At 37.9% G+C, this 19,468-nt stretch overlaps 1 non-coding gene across 1 annotated transcript; it reads left to right on the forward strand.

Moving 5' to 3' along the window:
• The first annotated feature begins 14,413 nt into the window (after window positions 1–14,413).
• On the forward strand, window positions 14,414–14,521 carry LOC148570557 (small nucleolar RNA R71). Its single transcript, XR_015907991.1, has one exon. It is a non-coding gene; the product is annotated as a small nucleolar RNA R71 (small nucleolar RNA).
• Window positions 14,522–19,468: the final 4,947 nt, after the last annotated feature.

The following is a 19,468-nucleotide window of genomic DNA, read 5'->3' on the forward strand; positions in this document are numbered from 1 at the left end:
CTTTTTGCTTTTGGACCAGGACTTTAATCGCTCAGTCTCAAGCTTTCACTTGACACCTTCACGCCACAAGCACATGGTTAGGGACAGCTTGGTTTAGCCGCTTAGGCCAGGATTTTATTCCTGTGGGCCCTCCTATCCACTGATGCTCAAAGCCTTTGATCCTTTTTATCACCCTTGCCTTTTGGTTTAAAGGGGTATTGGCTTTTTCTGCTTGCTTTTCTTTTTTCTTTCTTTTTTTCTCTTTTTTTTCGCATATATCCTTTTTTCTGCAAGCTTTTCACTGCTTTTTCTTGCTTCAAGAATCACTTTTATGATTTTTCAGATTATCAAATAACATTTCTCCTTTTCCCATCATTCTTTCAAGAGCCAACAATTTTAACATTCATGAATCAACAATATCAAAAATATGTACTATTCAAGCATTCATTCAGAAAGACAAAAGTATTGCCACCACATCAAAATAATTAAACTGTTTTAAAATTCGAAATTCATGCACTTCTTTTTCTTTTTCAATTAAAAATATTTTTCATTTAATAAAGGTGATGGATTCATTTTCATTGCTTCAAGGCATAGACACTAATGATCATGTAATAAAGACACAAACATAGATAAACATAAAGCATAAAAATTCGAAAAACAGAAAATAAAGAACAAGGAAATTAAAGAACGGGTCCACCTTAGTGATGGCGGCTAGTTCTTCCTATTGAAGATCTTATAGAGTGCTTGAGCTCCTCAATGTCTCTTCCTTGCCTTTGTTGCTCTTCTCTAATTTGCTCTATCCTTTTCTTAGTGATGGGCTTGTCCTCTTCAATGAGGAGTCTTGGCTACAACTTCATAGAAGTGGTCTTGATGGTCCTTTGAGATGAATCTCTCCATCTCTCATGACTCGAAGGTGGAAGAAATTGCCTTTCCTTTCCTCTTTCTAGAGGTTTCTCCGGCCTTAGGTGTCATAAATGGTTATGGAAAAACAAAAAAGCTGAGCTTTTCCACACCAAACTTAAAAGGTTTGCTCGTCCTCGAGCAAAAGAATGAAGAAAGGAGGAGAAGAAGAAGAGATGGAGGAGATGGAGGTATGTAAATTATTCGGCCAAGGGGGTTTAGGTGGTTATGATGTAGAAAAGGAAGGAGTGATAGTTTGAATTTGAGTGGGTGGGTGTAGGTGGTTTGTATGATGGTTTTGGAGGAGTAATGAAGGTGATTGGTAGAGGTTATTTTGGGAAGAGTATTATGAAAAGTTGTGAAGAAGTGAAAGAGAGTGAGTTGAGGTTGGTGGGGATCCTGTGGGGTCCACAGATCCTGAGGTGTCAAGGATTTCTCATCCCTGCACCAATCAGGCGTGCAAAACGCCCTCTGCTGCCAATCCTGGCGTTAAACGCCAGGTTGCTACCCATTTCTGGCATTTAACGCCAACTTCTTGCCCTTTTCTGGCGTTAAACGCCAGGCTTGTGCCCATTTCTGGCGTTAAACGCCCAAAATGGTGCCAGACTGGGCGTTTAACGCCCATTCTGCTACCCTTACTGGCGTTTAAATGCCAGTAAGTTTCTCCTCCAGTGTGTGCTATTTTTAATACTATTTTTCATTCTGTTTTTGCTTTTTCAGTTGTTTTTGTGACTTCACATGATCATCAACCTATAGAAAACATAAAATAACAATGGAAAATAGAAATTAACATAGATAAGTAAAATTGGGTTGCCTCCCAACAAGCGCTTCTTTAATGTCAGTAGTTTGACAGTGGGCTCTCATGGAGCCTCACAGATACTCAGAGCATGATGATGGCCTCTTAACACCAAACTTAGAGTTTGGTTGTGGCCTTCCAACACCAAACTTAGAGTTTGAATGTGGAGTTTTATTTGACTCTGTATTGAGAGAAGCCTTTCATGCTTCTTCCTTTTCCTATCTGCAAACCATGGTGCTTCCTGAATGGCGAAAAGTTGCTCATCCAGAAAGGTTTCAGAGATCTCAGTAGGAGGGTGGGACGCCCCTGCTACTGGTTCTATCCGGGACAGGTGATCAGCTACCTAGTTCTCTGTCCCTTTTCTGTCTCTTATTTCTATATCAAACTCTTGCAGAAGCAACACCCATCTTATGAGCCTGGGTTTTGAATCCTGCTTTGTGAGTAGGTATTTAAGAGCAGCATGGTCAGTATACACAATCACTTTTGAACCTATTAAATAGGATCTAAATTTGTCAATGGCATAAACTACTGCAAGTAACTCTTTTTCTATGGTTGTGTAATTCTTCTGTGCATCATTTAAAACACGGCTAGCATAGTAAATGACGTGCAGAAGCTTGTTATGCCTCTGTCCCAACACTGCACCAATGGCATGGTCACTTGCATCACACATTAGTTCGAATGGTAATGTCCAGTCAGGTGCAGAGATGATTGGTGCTGTGACCAGCTTGGCTTTCAGGGTTTCAAACGCCTACAGACACTCTATGTCAAACACAAATGGCGTGTCAGCAGCTAGCAGGTTGCTTAGAGGTTTTGCAATTTTTGAAAAATCCTTTATGAACCTCCTATAGAATCCTGCATGTCCCAGAAAGCTTCTGATTACCTTTACATTGGCAGGTGGTGGTAATTTTTCAATTACTTCCACTTTAGCTCGATCCACCTCTATTCCCTTGTTTGAAATTTTATGCCCAAGGACAATTCCTTCAGTCACCATGAAGTGACATTTTTCCCAGTTTAAAACTAGGTTGGTCTCTTGGCATCTTTTCAAAACAAGTGCTAAATGGTCAAGACAGGAGCTGAATGAGTCTCCAAATACTGAAAAGTCATCCACGAAGACTTCCAGAAATTTTTCCACCATATCAGAGAAAATAGAGAGCATGCATCTCTGAAAGGTCGCAGGTGCATTGCACAGACCAAAAGGCATCCTTCTGTAGGCAAATACTCCAGAAGGACATGTGAATGCTGTTTTCTCTTGGTCCTGAGGATCCACTGCAATTTGGTTGTAACCTGAATAGCCATCCAAAAAGCAGTAATATTCATGACCTACTAGTCTCTCTAGCATCTGGTCTATGAATGGTAAAGGAAAGTGATCCTTTCGGGTGGCTGTATTGAGCCTTCTGTAGTCAATACACATACGCCACCCTGTAACTGTTCTTGTAGGAACCAGTTCATTCTTTTCATTATGAACCACTGTCATGCCTCCCTTCTTGGGGACAACATGGACAGGGCTCACCCAGGGGCTATCAGAAATAGGATAAATAATCTCAGCCTCTAGTAACTTAGTGACCTCTTTCTGCACCACTTCCTTCATGGCTGGATTTAGTCGCCTCTGTGGTTGAACCACTGGTTAGCATCATCCTCCAATAGGATCTTGTGCATGCATCTTGCTGGGCTAATGCCCTTAAGGTCACTTATGGACCACCCAAGAGCTGTCTTGTGTGTCCTTAGCACTTGAATTAGTGCTTTCTCTTCCTGTGGATTTAAAGCAGAGCTTATGATCACTGGAAAAGTGTCACCCTCTCCCAGAAATGCATATTTCAGGGATGGTGGTAGTGGTTTGACCTCGGGTTTAGGAGGTTTCTCCTCTTCCTGAGGGATTTTCAGAGGTTCTTTTATTTCCTCTGATTCCTCCAGATCAGGCTGAACATCTTTAAAGATGTCCTCTAGCTCTGATTCAAGACTTTCAGTCATATTGACCTCTTCCACCAGGGAGTCAATAGTATCAACGCTCATGCAGTCATTTGACGTGTCTGGATGCTGCATAGCTTTGACAACATTTAACTTGAACTCGTCCTCATTAACTCTCAGGGTCACTTCCCCTTTTTGGACATCAATGAGAGTTCGTCCAGTTGCTAGGAAAGGTCTTCCTAGAATTAGTGTTGCACTCTTGTGCTCCTCCATTTCCAGCACTACAAAGTCAGTGGGAAAGGCAAATGGCCCAACCTTGACAATCATGTCCTCAATTATGCCTGATGGGTATTTAATGGAGCCATCAGCAAGTTGAAGACATATCCGGGTTGGTTTGACCTCTTCAGTCAAGCCAAGCTTTCTGATGGTGGATGCAGGTATTAGATTGATACTTGCTCCAAGGTCACATAGAGCTGTCTTAGTACAAGCACCCTCTATTGTGCATGGTATCATAAAGCTCCCTGGATCTTGAAGCTTCTCTGGTAAGCTTTTCAGAATGACTGCATTGAATTCTTCAGTGAGAAATACTTTTTCAGTTTCTCTCCAATCCTTCTTATGACTTAAGATCTCTTTCATGAACTTAGCATAAGAGAGTATTTGCTCAAGTGCCTCTGCAAATGGGATCTTTATCTCAAGAGTCCTGAGATAGTCTGTAAAGCGGGCAAATTTTTTATCCTGCTCCGCTTGGCGGAGTTTCTGAGGGTAAGGCATCTTGGCTTTATATTCTTCAACCTTAGTTGCTGCAGGTTTAGTCCCTACAGAGGTGGTTGGAGAAGCCTTCTTAGAGGGGTTACTATCAGCACTTGCAGGTGTCTGATCCCTCATTGGCGTTTGAATGCTAGGATTGGGCATCCACTGGGCGTTTAACGCCAGTCTTTCACCCTTTTCTGGCGTTTGAACGCCAGAATTATTCCTCTCTGGGCTCTTGCTGTCCTCAGAGGGATTTTGGGCAGTGGTTTGGTCATCCTCTGTCAGTTGTTCCTTTCTTGGCTTTCTGCTACTTTGAGCTGTTTTATTCAATATCTTTCCGCTCCTTAGTTGAACAGCTTGGCATTCTCCTGTTATCTGTTTAGATAGCTACTGTCTTGTCTGATTCAATTGTGCTTCCATATTCTTGTTAGCATTTTTAGTGTCTTGGAGCATCTCTTTGAATTCTGCTAATTGTTTTGTCATAAGGAGTAATTGCTGATTAAGTTCCATAATCTATTCTTGAGGATCAGGTTCAGTAGTTTCTGCCCTAGCCTCTTCTTTTATGGAGGACTCACTGTTTGAGTACAGATGTTGATTTCTAGCAACTGTGTCTATGAGTTCTTGAGCCTCTTCAATTGTTTTTCTCATGTGTATAGATCCACCAGCGGAGTGGTCTAGAGACATTTGTGCTCTTTTTGTAAGCCCATAGTAAAAGATGTCTAACTATACCCACTCTGAAAACATTTTAGAGGGGCATTTTCTTAGCATCCCTCTATACCTCTCCCAGGCATTATAAAGGGATTCATGATCCTCTTGTTTAAAGCCTTGGATATCCAGCCTTAGCTGTGTCATCCTTTTTGGAGGGTAAAATTGATTCAGGAATTTGTCTGTTAATTGTCTCCATATTTTTATGCTTGCTGTGGGTTAGTTATTTAACCACCTCTTAGCTTGATCTTTTACAGCAAATGGAAACAATAATAATCTGTAGACATCCTGATCCACTTCTTTATCACGTACTGTGTCAACAATTTGTAAGAACTGTGCCAGAAACTCAGTAGGTTCTTCCTGTGGAAGACCAGAATACTGGCAATTTTGCTGCACCATGATAATGAGCTGAAGATTTAGCTCAAAGCTGCTTGCTTTGATGGGAGATATACAGATACTACTCCTATATGCAGCTGTAATGGGGTTAGCATATGACCACAGAGTCCTTCTGGACTATTCGTTTCCACTTATGTCCATGATGGAGAAAAAGGAATTGATATGAATTGCAATTAAATTATATTTTTATTTTTTATTTTATTTAATTAAAAGTGACCGAAAATAATAAAATAAAATAAATGGAAAATAAAATAAAATTTCAAAAACTAAAAGAAAATAAAATCAAAGCAAATTGAAAACTAAATTAATTAATTAATTAAAAAGATTTTGAAAAAAAAATGCTTACTTAATTTCGAAATGTGAAAGAGGAAAGTAGTTAAGTGATTTTTTTGAAAAATATTTTGAAATTAGCAATCAAAAAGATATGATTGAAAATTATTTTGAAAAAGATATGATTGAGAAGATATGATTGCAATTTATAAAAAAAAGATATGATTGAAAATTATTTTGAAAAAAATATGATTGAGAAGATATGATTGCAATTAAAAAAAAGATATGATTGAAAAGATATGATTGAAGAAATTAAAGAGATTTGATTTTTGAAAGAGATTTGAAAATATCAATTTTTGAAATTAGAATTTTGACTTAACAAAAAAAAGATATGATTTTGAAAATCTTTGACTAAATTAATGCAAAATTTCGAAATTTATGAGTAAAATAAGGAAAGGATATTTTTTTATTTTTGAATTTTAATGCGGAAAGAGAAAAACAACAAAATGACACTAAACTTAGAAATTTTAGATCAAAACACAAAGAACAAACAAGAAAACTTTGAATGTCAAGATGAACACCAAGAACACTTTGAAGATCAAGATGAACACCAAGAACAAATTTTTGAAAAATTTTAAAGTAAATAAAAGCACAAAAACACACCAAACTTAAAATTTTTAGAGAATCAAACAAAAATTTTCAAAAAATTAAAGGAAAACATAAAGAAGACACCAAACTTAAAATTTTTAGAAAATCAAACATAAATTTTCGAAAATTTAAAGGAAAACACAAAGAAGACACCAAACTTAGAATTTTTTAAAGATCAAGAAAGAACTAAGAACATGCAAATTCGAAAAATTGAAAGAAAATAAAAGCATGCAATTGACACCAAACTTAAAATATGAAACTAAACTCAAATAAAAGACTCCAAACCAACAAAAATAAAATACTCCTAATCTAAGCAACAAGATAACCGTCAGTTGTCCAAACTCAAACAATCCCCGGCAACAGCGCCAAAAATTTGGTGCACGAAATTACAATTACACTTTTGCAACTCCGCACAACTAACCAGCAAGTGCATTGGGTCGTCCAAGTAATACCTTACGTGAGTAAGGGTCGATCCCACGGAGATTGTCGGCTTGAAGCAAGCTATGGTTATCTTGTAACTCTTAGTCAGGATATCAATAATTCTTAGATTTAATTGTAAAAAGTAAAAGAACATGAAATAAATACTTGTTATGCAGTAATGAAGAACAGGTTGAGGCTTTGGAGACTCTTTGTCTTCTGAATCTCTGCTTTCCTACTATCTTCTTCTTCATGCACGCAAGGCTCCTTCTATGGCAAGCTTTATGTTGGGCATCACCGTTGTCAATGGCTACTTCCCGTCCTCTCAGTGAAAATGTTCCAAATGCGCTGTCACCGCACGGCTAATCATTTGTCGGTTCTCGATCATGTCGGAATAGGATCCATTAATCCTTTTTTGTCTGTCACACTCCCAACAATCGCGAGTTTGAAGCTCGTCACAGTCATCCCTTCCCAGATCCTACTCAGAATACCACAGACAAGGTTTAGACATTCCGGATCTCAGGAATGACCGCCAATAATTCTAGCTTGTACCACGAAGGTTCCAATCTTAGATTAGAAACCCAAGAGATACACATTCAAGCTTGATTGCATGTAGAATGGAGGTGGTTGTCAGGCACACATTCATAGGTGAGAATGATGATGAGTGTCACAGATTATCACATTCATCAGGTTGAAGTGCGAATGAATATCTTAGAATAGAAGCAAGCGTGATAGAATGGAAAATAGTAGTAATTGCATTAATTCATGAAGAACAGCAGAGCTCCTCACCCCCAACAATGGGGTTTAGAGACTCATGCCATAGAAGATACAATATGAAACGTGTAGAATGTCATGAGGTACAAGATGAATCACTAAAAGTAGTTTTTATAGTAAACTGGTGACCTAGGGTTACAGAAAATGAGTAAGCTAGGGTGTTTAGTGTAAAAATCCACTTCCGGGGCCCACTTGGTGTGTGCTTGGGCTGAGCATTGAAGCTTTCATGTGTAGAGACTTTTCTTGGAGTTAAACGCCAGCTTTTGTCCCAGTTTGGGCGTTTAACTCCAGCTTTTGTGCCAATTCTGGAGTTAAATGCCAGAATTCTTGAGCTGACTTAGAACGCCTGTTTGGGCCATCAAATCTCGGACAAAGTATAAACTATTATATATTTCTGGAAAGCCCAGAATGTCTACTTTCCAACGCAGTTGAGAGCGCGCCAACTGGGCTTCTGTAGCTCCAGAAAATCCACTTTGAGTGCAGGGAGGTCAGAATCCAACAGCATCTGCACTTCTTTTTCAGCCTCTGAATCAGATTTTTGCTCAGGTCCCTCAATTTCAGCCAAAAAATACCTGAAATCACAGAAAAACACACAAACTCATAGTAAAGTCCATAAAAGTGAATTTTAAATAAAAACTAATAAAAATATAATAAAAATTAATTAAAATATACTAAAAATATACTAAAAACAATGCCAAAAAGCGTATAAATTATCCGCTCATCATCCCTCTAGCACAAAGTCCACCCACGCGTACGCGTCACCCCATGCATACGCGTCGCCTCTCTAATTTGTTCGTCACGCGTATGCGTGACCCGCGCATATGCGTCGCGCTCATTTTATGTCACCACGCTTACGCATCACTTATTCGTACGCGCGGATTGCCCTGTTTCACCACCCTTTTTTTTCATCTCTTCTTTCCATTTATTCTCTTCTTCCCTTATCTTACCCATCATCCAACACTATCATATACCATCAACCATTAATTAGTTTAGTTAGTTAGCTAATTAGTTAGTTTTATTTTTGTTTAAATTTTTTTTTTTCATGATAAGTGTTGAATTATCAATTTTGTTTACTGTTCGTTGCTGCCTATTAACTTGATGCTATTATTAGCATAATTATTTTTGTTATTCATTGTTAGATTTTTTGTTGAGGTTACAATTTGCTACTTGGTTTTGAGCTCCTAATGCTTAATGTTTTGTGAATACCAAGTGTATGACATAGCCTTCAAGCTTTCTAAATCTTTTGAATTGTATGTTTTGGCCACCATGTAATTTAAAGTATTTCTTTATGATTAGACAATAGTGTATTGATGCACGAAATTGTGATCCCTGGTAATGGCTCCAAAGACTTGGTGCTCTAATCTTAATTTATAATTTGTCACAACTTCGATACAACTAACCAGCAAGTGCACTGGGTCGTCCAAGTAATAAAACCTTACGTGAGTAAGGGTCGATCCCACGGAGATTGTCGGCTTGAAGCAAGCTATGGTCACCTTGTAAATCTCAGTCAGGCGGATATCAAATGGTTATGGAGTTTTCAAATAATAATAATAAATAAACAGAAAATAAAGATAGAAATACTTATGTAATTCATTGGTGAGAATTTCAGATAAGTGTATAGAGATGCTTTCGTTCCTCTGAACCTCTGCTTTCCTGCTGTCTTCATCCAATCCTTCCTACTCCTTTCCATGGCAAGCTTTATATAGGGCATCACCGTTGTCAATGGCTACATCCCATCCTCTTTGTGAAAAAGGTCCAAATGCTCTGTCACGGCACGGCTAATCATCTGGAGGTTCTCGATCATACTGGAATAGGGTTCACCCTTCTTTTGCGTCTGTCACTACGCCCAGCACTCGCGAGTTTGAAGTTCGTCACAGCCATCCCTTCCCAGATCCTACTCGGAATACCACAGACAAGGTTTAGACTTTCCGGATCTCAGGAATGGCCATCCATGGGTTCTAACTTATACCACGAAGATTCTAATATCTCGGACTCGGTCCTCTGTATTAGATATCTAAGAGATACTCATTCTAGCTTGTTTGCATGTAGAACAGAAGTGTTTGTCAGGCACGCGTTCATAAGTGAGAATGATGATGAGCGTCACATAATCATCACATTCATCATGTTCTTGGGTGCGAATGGATATCTTAGAAGCGAAATAAGTTGAATTGAATATAAAACAGTAGTACTTTGCATTAAATCATGAGGAACAGCAGAGCTCCACACCTTAATCTATGGAGTGCAGAAACTCTACCGTTGAAAAATACATAAGTAAAAGGTTCAGGCATGGCCGAATGGCCAGCCCCCAAACGTGATCAATATGATCCAAAGATGGTTCAAAAGATCATAAGATATCCTAATACAATAGTAAAAAGTCCTATTTATACTAAACTAGCTACTAGGGTTTACAGAAGTAAGTAATTGATGCATAAATCCACTTCCGGGGCCCACTTAGTGTGTGCTTGGGCTGAGCTTGAAGTTTACACGTGGAGAGGTCATTCTTGGAGTTGAACGCCAGTTTGTAACGTGTTTTTGGCGTTCAACTCTGGTTCGTGACGTGTTTCTGGCGTTTAACTCCAGACTGCAGCGTAGAACTGGCGTTCAACGCCCTTTTGCGTCATCTAAACTTGGGCAAAGTATGGACTATTATATATTTCTGGAAAGCCCTGGATGTCTACTTTCCAACGCCATTGAGAGCGCGCCATTTGGAGTTCTGTAGCTCCAGAAAATCCACTTTGAGTGCAGAGAGGTCAGAATCCAACAGCATCAGCAGTCCTTCTTCAACCTCTGAATCTGATTTTTGCTCAAGTCCCTCAATTTCAGCCAGAAAATACCTGAAATCACAGAAAAATACACAAACTCATAGTAAAGTCCAGAAATGTGAATTTAACATAAAAACTAATAAAAACATCCCTAAAAGTAACTAGATCCTACTAAAAACATACTAAAAACAATGCCAAAAAGCGTATAAATTATCCGCTCATCACAACACCAAACTTAAATTGTTGCTTGTCCCCAAGCAACTGAAAATCAAATGGGATAAAAAGAAGAGAATATACTATAAATTCCAAACTATCAATGAAACATAGCTCCAATCAGATGAGCGGGACTTGTAGCTTTTTGCCTCTTGAATAGTTTTGGCATCTCACTTTATCCATTGAAGTTCAGATTGATTGGCGTCTATAGGAACTCAGAGTTCAGATAGTGTTATTGATTCTCCTAGTTCAGTATGTTGATTCTTGAACACAGCTACTTTATGAGTCTTGGCCGTGGCCCTAAGCACTTTGTTTTCCAGTATTACCACCGGATACATAAATGCCACAGACACATAATTGGGTGAACCTTTTCAGATTGTGACTCAGCTTTGCTAAAGTCCCCAATTAGAGGTGTCCAGGGTTCTTAAGCACACTCTTCTTTTGCTTTAGACCTTGACTTTAATCGCTCAGTCTCAAGTTTTCACTTGACACCTTCACGCCACAAGCACATGGTTAGGGACAGCTTGGTTTAGCCACTTAGGCCAGGATTTTTTTCCTTTAGGCCCTCCTATCCACTGATGCTCAAAGCCTTGGGATCCTTTTTATTTACCCTTGCCTTTTGGTTTTAAGGGTTACTGGCTTTTTGCTCTTGCCTTTTGGTTTTAAGAGCTTTTGGCTTTTTCTGCTTGCTTGTTCTTCTTTTTTTTTCGCTATTTTTTTTCTTTTTTTTTTTCTGCAAGCTTTTGTATTCACTGCTTTTTCTTGCTTCAAGAATCATTTTTATGATTTTTCAGATTATCAAATAACATGTCTCCTTGTCATCATTCTTTCAAGAGCCAACATATTTAACATTCTTAAACAACAACTTCAAAAGACATATGCACTGTTCAAGCATTCATTCAGAAAACAAAAAGTATTGTCACCACATCAAAATAATTAGACTAGTTTCAAGGATGAATTTGAAACCATGTACTTCTTGTTCTTTTATTTTTTCTTTTAAAACATTTTTCATTTAAGAGAGGTGATGGATTCATATTCACTTCTTTAAGGCATAGACACTTAGACACTAATGATCATGTAATAAAGACACAAACATAGATAAAAATTTAACATAAGAAAACAAAAAACAGAGAATGTAAGAACAAGGAATGAGTCCACCTTAGTGATGGTGGCGTTTCCTTCTTGAGGAACCAATGATGTCCTTGAGCTCTTCTATGTCTCTTCCTTGTCTTTGTTGCTCCTCCCTCATTGCTCTTTGATCTTCTCTAATTTCATGGAGGATGATGGAGTGCCCTTGATGTTCCACCCTTAGTTGCTCCCAATAATTGTGTGGAGGAAAATGTATCCCCTGAGGTATCTCAGGGATCTCTTGATTTGCATTTAAATGTTCTACCACTGAGCTATAGACCCTTGATGGAAGCTTTTGTCTTCCCTTTCCTCTTTCTATAGGTTTCTCAGGCCTTAGGTGCTATCAATGGTTATGGAAAAATAAAAAAGAACTATGCTTTTACCACACCAAACTTAGAATGTTGCTCGCCCTCGAGCAAAAGAAGAAAGAATAGTAGAAGAAGAAGAAGATATGGAGGAGATGGAGGGATGTGTGTATTCGGCTATATGGGTGGACTTGGGTGGTAAAGAGATTTTGAATTTTGAAGGTAGGTGGGGTGTATGGATGTGAGTGGTGAATGGAAAACAGAGAAGAGAGATTATGGTGATTGGTGAAGGGTTTGGGAAAGAGAAAATGAACATTAAGAAGAGGGAAGAATATGAGTGGAAGTAGGTGGGGATCCTGTGGGGTCCACAGATCCTGAGGTGATCATGTGGGGTCCACAGATCCTGAGGTGTCAAGGATTTACATCCCTGCACTAATTAGGCATGTAAAATGCCTTTGCATGCATTTCTGGCGTTTAAACGCCGAAGTGATGCTTGTTCTGGGCGTTCAACGCCCATGTGCAGCATATTTCTGGCGTTGAACGCCAGCTCCATACTTGTTTCTGGCGTTCAGCGCCAGCTCCATGCTCTGTTCTGGCGTTGAACGCCAGCCAGATGCTCCTTACTGGCGTTTAAATGCCAGTAAGTTCTTCCTCCAGGGTGTGATTTTTCTTCTGCTGTTTTTGATTTTTCTATTTATTTTGTGACTCCACATGATCATGAACCTAATAAAACATGAAAGAACAATAAAAATAAAAATAAAATTAGATAAATAAAAATTGGGTTACCTTCCAACAAGCGCTTCTTTAATGTCAATAGCTTCACAGTGGGCTCTCATGGCTCCACACAGGTGATCAGGTCAATTTTATAGACTTCCAACACCAAACTTAGAGTTTGATTGTGGGGGCTCTGTATGACTCTGTTTTGAGAGAAGCTTATTGTGCCTCTTTTCCATGTTTACAGAAGAATGTCCTTGAATTTTAAACACAAGGGAGTCCTCATTCAACTGAAGGACTAGTTCACCTCTGTCAACATCAATCACAGCTCTTGCTGTGGCTAGGAAGGGTCTTTCAAGGATGATGGATTCATCCTTATCCTTCCCAGTATCTAGGATTATGAAATCAGCAGGGATATAAAGGCCTTCAACCTTTACTAACACGTCCTCTACCTGTCCATAAGTCTCTTTTCTTGAATTGTCTGCCATCTCTAATGAGATTCTAGCAGCTTACACCTCAAAGATTCCCAGTTTCTCCATTACAGAGAGTGGCATGAGGTTTATTCCTGACCCAAGGTCACATAAAGCCTTCTCAAAGGTCATGGTGCCTATGGTATAAGGTGTTAGGAACTTTCCAGGATCCTATTTCTTCTGAGGCAATCTCAGTTGATCCAATGCATTTAGTTCAATGATGAACAGGGGAGGTTCATTTTTCCAAGTCTCATTACCAAATAAATTGGCATTCAGCTTCATGATTGCACCAAGAAACTTGGCAACTTGCTCTTTAGTAACATCCTCATTCTCTTCTGAAGAGGAATACTCATCAGAGCTCATGAAGGGCGTAAGGAGGTTTAATGGAATCTCTATGGTCTCTAGATGAGCCTCAGAGTCCTTTGGTTCCTCAAAGGGAAACTCCTTATTGATCGCTGGACGTCCCAGGAGGTCTTCCTCACTGGGATTCACGTCCTTCTCCCCTCTTGTGGGTTCGGCCATGATGGTCAATTCAATGGCCTTGCACTCTCCTTTTGGATTTTCTTCTGTATTGCTTGGGAGAGTACTAGGAGGGATTTTAGTGATCCTTTTACTCAGCTGGCCCACTTGTGCCTCCAAATTTCTAATGGAGGACCTTGTTTCATTCATGAAACTCAGAGTGGCCTTAGATAAATCAGAGACTAAATTTGCTAAATTAGAGGTATTTTATTCCGAGTTCTCTATCTGTTGCTGAGTGGATGATGGAAAAGGCTTGCTATTGTTAAACCTGTTTCTTCCACCATTATTAAAGCCTTTTTGAGGCTTTTGATCCTTCCATGAGAGATTTGGGTGATTTTTCCATGAGGGATTATAGGTGTTTCCATATGGTTCACCCATATAATTCACCTCTGCTATTGCAGGGTTCTCAGGATCATAAGCTTCTTCTTCAGAAGATGCCTCTTGAGTGCTGTTGGATGCAGCTTGCATTCCATTCAGACTCTGAGAAATCATATTGACTTGCTGAGTCAATATTTTATTCTGAGCCAATATGGCATTCAGAGTATCAATTTCAAGAACTCCCTTCTTCTGAGGCGTCCCATTACTCACAGGATTCCTCTCAGAAGTGTACATGAACTGATTATTAGCAACCATGTCAATGAGTTCTTGAGCTTCTGCAGGCGTTTTCTTTAGGTGAATGGATCCACCTACAGAAGTATCCAATGACATCTTAGCTAATTCAGACAGACCATCATAGAATATATCCAGGATGGTCCATTCTGAAAGCATGTCAGAAGGACACTTTTTGGTCAGTTTCTTGTATCTCTCCCAAGCTTCATAGAGGGATTCACCTTCTTTTTGTCTGAAGGTTTGAACATCCACTCTAAGCTTACTCAGCTTTTGAGGAGGAAAGAACTTGGCTAAGAAAGCCTTGACCAGCTTATCCCAAGAGTTCAGGCTATCCTTGGGTTGAGAGTCCAACCACACTCTAGCTCTGTCTCTTACAGCAAATGGGAAAAGCATGAGCCTGTAGACTTCAGAATCTACTCCATTAGTCTTAACAGTATCACATATCTGCAAGAATTCAGTTAAGAACTGAAAAGGATCTTCAGGTGGAAGTCCATGAAACTTGCAGTTCTGCTGCATCAGAGAAACTAATTGAGGTTTCAGCTCAAAGTTGTTTGCTCCAATGGCAGGGATGGAGATGCTTCTTCCATGTAAATTGGAATTAGTGCAGTAAATTCACCAAGCATCCTCCTTGCATTAGTATTATTTTCGGCTGCCATCTCCTCTTCCTGTTCGAAAATTCCTGTAAGGTTGTCTCTGGATTGTTGTATTTTAACTTCTCTTAGTTTCTTTTTCAGAGTCCTTTCAGGTTCAGGATCTGCTTCAACAAGAATGTTCTTGTCCTTGCTCCTGCTCATATGACAAAGAAGGGAATAACAAAGAAAATATGGAATTCTCTATGTCACAGTATAGAGATTCCTTTGTGTGAGTAGAAGAAGAAAAGAATGTAATGTAAGGAAAGAGAAGGGAGGAGAATCCAAACACAAGGGTGAGGAGAGCAGAGATATGAGATGAAGAGAAGTGTTAGTAAATAAATAAATAAATAGAAGAAGATGAGAGAGAGAAGTTTTCGAAAATAATTTTTGAAAAAGAGTTAATGATTTTCGAAAATTAAGATAAAATTAAAATTAAAATTAAAAATTGAAAGAATTTTTGAAAAAGAGGGAGGTATTTTCGAAAATTAGAGAGGGATAGTTAGTTAGGTAGTTTTGAAAAAGATAAGAAACAAATAAAAAGTCAATTAGTTAGTTGAAAAAGATTTGAAATTCAATTTTGAAAAGATAAGAAGATAAGAAGTTAGAAAAGATATTTGAAAAAGATATGATATGAAGAGGTATGATTAAAAAGATATGATTTTGAAAAAGATAAGATAAAAAGATATTTTTGAAAAGATATGATTGAAATTAGTTTTGAAAAAGATTTTATTTTTAAAATCACAATTAATGACTTGATTCACAAGAAATCACAAGATATGATTTTAGAACTTAAAGTTTGAATCTTTCTTAACAGGTAAGTAACAAACTTGAAATTTTTGAATCAAAACATTAATTGTTGATGATATTTTTGAAAATTATGAAATAAAATTAAGAAAAATATTTTTGAAAAATATTTTTAAAATTTTCAAAAATAAATAAGAAAAATGAAAAAGATTTGATTTTTGAAAAAGATTTTGAAAAAGATAAGATTTTTAAATTGAAAATTTGATTTGACTCATAATAAACAATTGAATTTTTAAAATTTTTGAAAAAGTCAATCCAAATTTTCGAAATTTATGAGAGAAAAAAAAGGAAATATATTTTTTGATTTTTGAATTTTTAATGATGAGAGAGAAAAACATGAAAAATGATGCAATGCATGAAAATTTTGGATCTAAACATGTGATGCATGCAAGAACATTATGAATGTCAAGATGAACACCAAGAACACTATGAATGTCAAGATAGACATCAAGAACTTATTTTTGAAAAATTTTCAAGAAAAGAAAACATGCAAGACACCAAACTTAGAAATCTTTAATGCTTGGACTCTAACAAACGAAAAATGCATATGAAAAACAAGAAAAGACACAAAACAAGAAAATATGAAGATCAAACAAGAAGACTGGCCAAGAACAACTTGAAGATCATGAAGAACACTATGAATGCATGAATTTTCGAAGAATGCATAAATTTTTTAGAGAAAAAATGCAACTGACACCAAACTTAAAAATTGACTCAAGACTCAAACAAGAAACACAAAATATTTTTTATTTTTATGATTTTATAAATTTTTTTTTGTATTTTTCGAAAATTATTTGAAAAAGAAAATAAGGATTTCAAAAATTTTAACATGAATTCCAGGAATCTTGTGCTATTTAGTCTAAAGCTCCAATCTAAGGGTTAGACATGGCTTAATAGCCAGCCAAGCTTTAGAAGATACCAATCAGTCATACAACAACAAATTTTATTAGCAACAACTAGCTTGCTCTTGTAATGATGACTTGGAAGCCTCAGTCCAAATGAATTTAGACGTGGCTCTACAGCCAGCCAGGCTTCTACATGCTTCATGAAACTCTAGAATTCATTCTTAAAAATTCCAAAATAATTTTCGAAAACAAAAGGAAAATATTTTTTGAAAGATTTTTGAAAACGATTTTTTTTTTTTTTTTGAAAAGAAAACGAAAAGAAAGTTACCTAATCTGAGCAACAAGATGAACCATCAGTTGTCCAAACTCGAACAATCCCCAGCAACGGTGCCAAAAACTTGGTGCACGAAATTGTGATCCCTGGTAATGGCTCCAAAGACTTGGTGCTCTAATCTTAATTTATAATTTGTCACAACTTCGATACAACTAACCAGCAAGTGCACTGGGTCGTCCAAGTAATAAAACCTTACGTGAATAAGGGTCGATCCCACGGAGATTGTCGGCTTGAAGTAAGCTATGGTCACCTTGTAAATCTCAGTCAGGCAGATATCAAATGGTTATGGAGTTTTCGAATAATAATAATAAATAAACAGAAAATAAAGATAGAAATACGTATGTAATTCATTGGTGAGAATTTCAGATAAGTGTATAGAGATGCTTTCGTTCCTCTGAACCTCTGCTTTACTGCTGTCTTCATCCAATCCTTCCTACTCCTTTCCATGGCAAGCTTTATATAGGGCATCACCGTTGTCAATGGCTACATCCCATCCTCTTTGTGAAAAAGGTCCAAATGCTCTGTCACGGCACGGCTAATCATCTGGAGGTTCTCGATCATACTGGAATAGGGTTCACCCTCCTTTTGCGTCTGTCACTATGCCCAGCACTCGCGAGTTTGGAGTTCGTCACAGCCATCCCTTCCTAGATCCTACTCGGAATACCACAGACAAGGTTTAGACTTTCCGGATCTCAGGAATGGCCATCCATGGGTTCTAACTTATACCACGAAGATTCTAATATCTCGGACTCGGTCCTCTGTATTAGATATCTAAGAGATACTCATTCTAGCTTGTTTGCATGTAGAACGGAAGTGTTTGTCAAGCACACGTTCATAAGTGAGAATGATGATGAGCATCACATAATCATCACATTCATCATGTTCTTGGGTGCGAATGGATATCTTAGAAGCGGAATAAGTTGAATTGAATATAAAACAGTAGTACTTTGCATTAAATCATGAGGAACAGCAGAGCTCCACACCTTAATCTATGGAGTGCAGAAACTCTACCGTTGAAAAATACATAAGTAAAAGGTTCAGGCATGGCCGAATGGCCAGCCCCCAAACGTGATCAATATGATCCAAAGATGGTTCAAAAGATCATAAGATATCCTAATACAATAGTAAAAAGTCCTATTTATACTAAACTAGCTACTAGGGTTTACAGAAGTAAGTAATTGATGCATAAATCCACTTCCGGGGCCCACTTAGTGTGTGCTTGGGCTGAGCTTGAAGTTTACACGTGGAGAGATCATTCTTGGAGTTGAACGCCAGTTTGTAACGTGTTTTTGGCGTTCAACTCTGGTTCGTGACGTGTTTCTGGCGTTTAACTCCAGACTACAGCGTAGAATTGGCATTCAATGCCCTTTTGCATCATCTAAACTTGGGCAAAGTATGGACTATTATATATTTCTGGAAAGCCCTGGATGTCTACTTTCCAACGCCGTTGAGAGCGCGCCATTTGGAATTCTTTAGCTCCAGAAAATCCACTTTGAGTGCAGGGAGGTCAGAATCCAACAGCATCAGCAGTCCTTCTTCAACCTCTGAATCTGATTTTTGCTCAAGTCCCTCAATTTCAGCCAGAAAATACCTGAAATCACAGAAAAACACACAAACTCATAGTAAAATCCAGAAATGTGAATTTAACATAAAAACTAATAAAAACATCCCTAAAATTAACTAGATCCTACTAAAAACATACTAAAAACAATGACAAAAAGCGTATAAATTATCCGCTCATCATGTATTATCAATGCAATTTTTTTAGGCGATGCTTCTTATGATTGATCTTTATTCACATCATCTATTTCATGCGTTGAGATTGTGGAATTATGGAATTGGATCAAAAGCTTACCTAGTGACATTTTTGAGCTTTTCAAGCTTTGTGGACCATGCTTGCTATGTGATTGAGTTTAATCTCTATCCCTCTTTTCTTAAGTTCTATAGCACCCATGTCTTCCACATCTATGTCACTTAGGTGTTGCAACAACTTCAATATATGTCATTGTTTGATGTGTGAGCTTTACATTTCAATTAGTTCACTAAGTTTACTTACACATCAATCAATGTCCATTCATTATCCAATTCACAATTACTTGACTTTTGCTTGAATGCTTTTATGCTTCTTCACTACTTGTTTGGTTGTCTTAACCTACAAGTTTTCTTTAAAGTATCTCAAGCACACTAAAATGAGTGAAGTGCATATTTTTTTTGTGTAATTGTGACATAGCTTTCTATGCTAATGTGTGTGTTCTAAACGGCGCCCAATTTAGAACTCACACACTTGTTTCATTAATGTCACACTAATTCAATCACTTCATTCTAGTGGTTTTTACCTCATTCTAACAATTTACGCTTCCTTGCTTTTGCATTTACTTTTCTTACTATCATGTCTTCTATTTTCATGGATGAGTCATCATAAGCAAAAAATGGAAGCGGGAGGAAGAACACGCAGCACTGGTTGATCCACCGGCTGAAGGTGGCATTCGGAGAGTCGCCATACCCCCTTGCTCATCTTTGAATGCACCGAGGATGGTGCAAACTTTTAAGTGTGGGGAGGTCGTCCGACCAATCGGCGTTTTTGGGTGACAAA

Source organism: Arachis ipaensis, chromosome B3 (assembly GCF_059453495.1).
Source record: "Arachis ipaensis isolate K30076 ecotype BB chromosome B3, ASM5945349v1, whole genome shotgun sequence".
Lineage (NCBI taxonomy): Eukaryota > Viridiplantae > Streptophyta > Magnoliopsida > Fabales > Fabaceae > Arachis > Arachis ipaensis.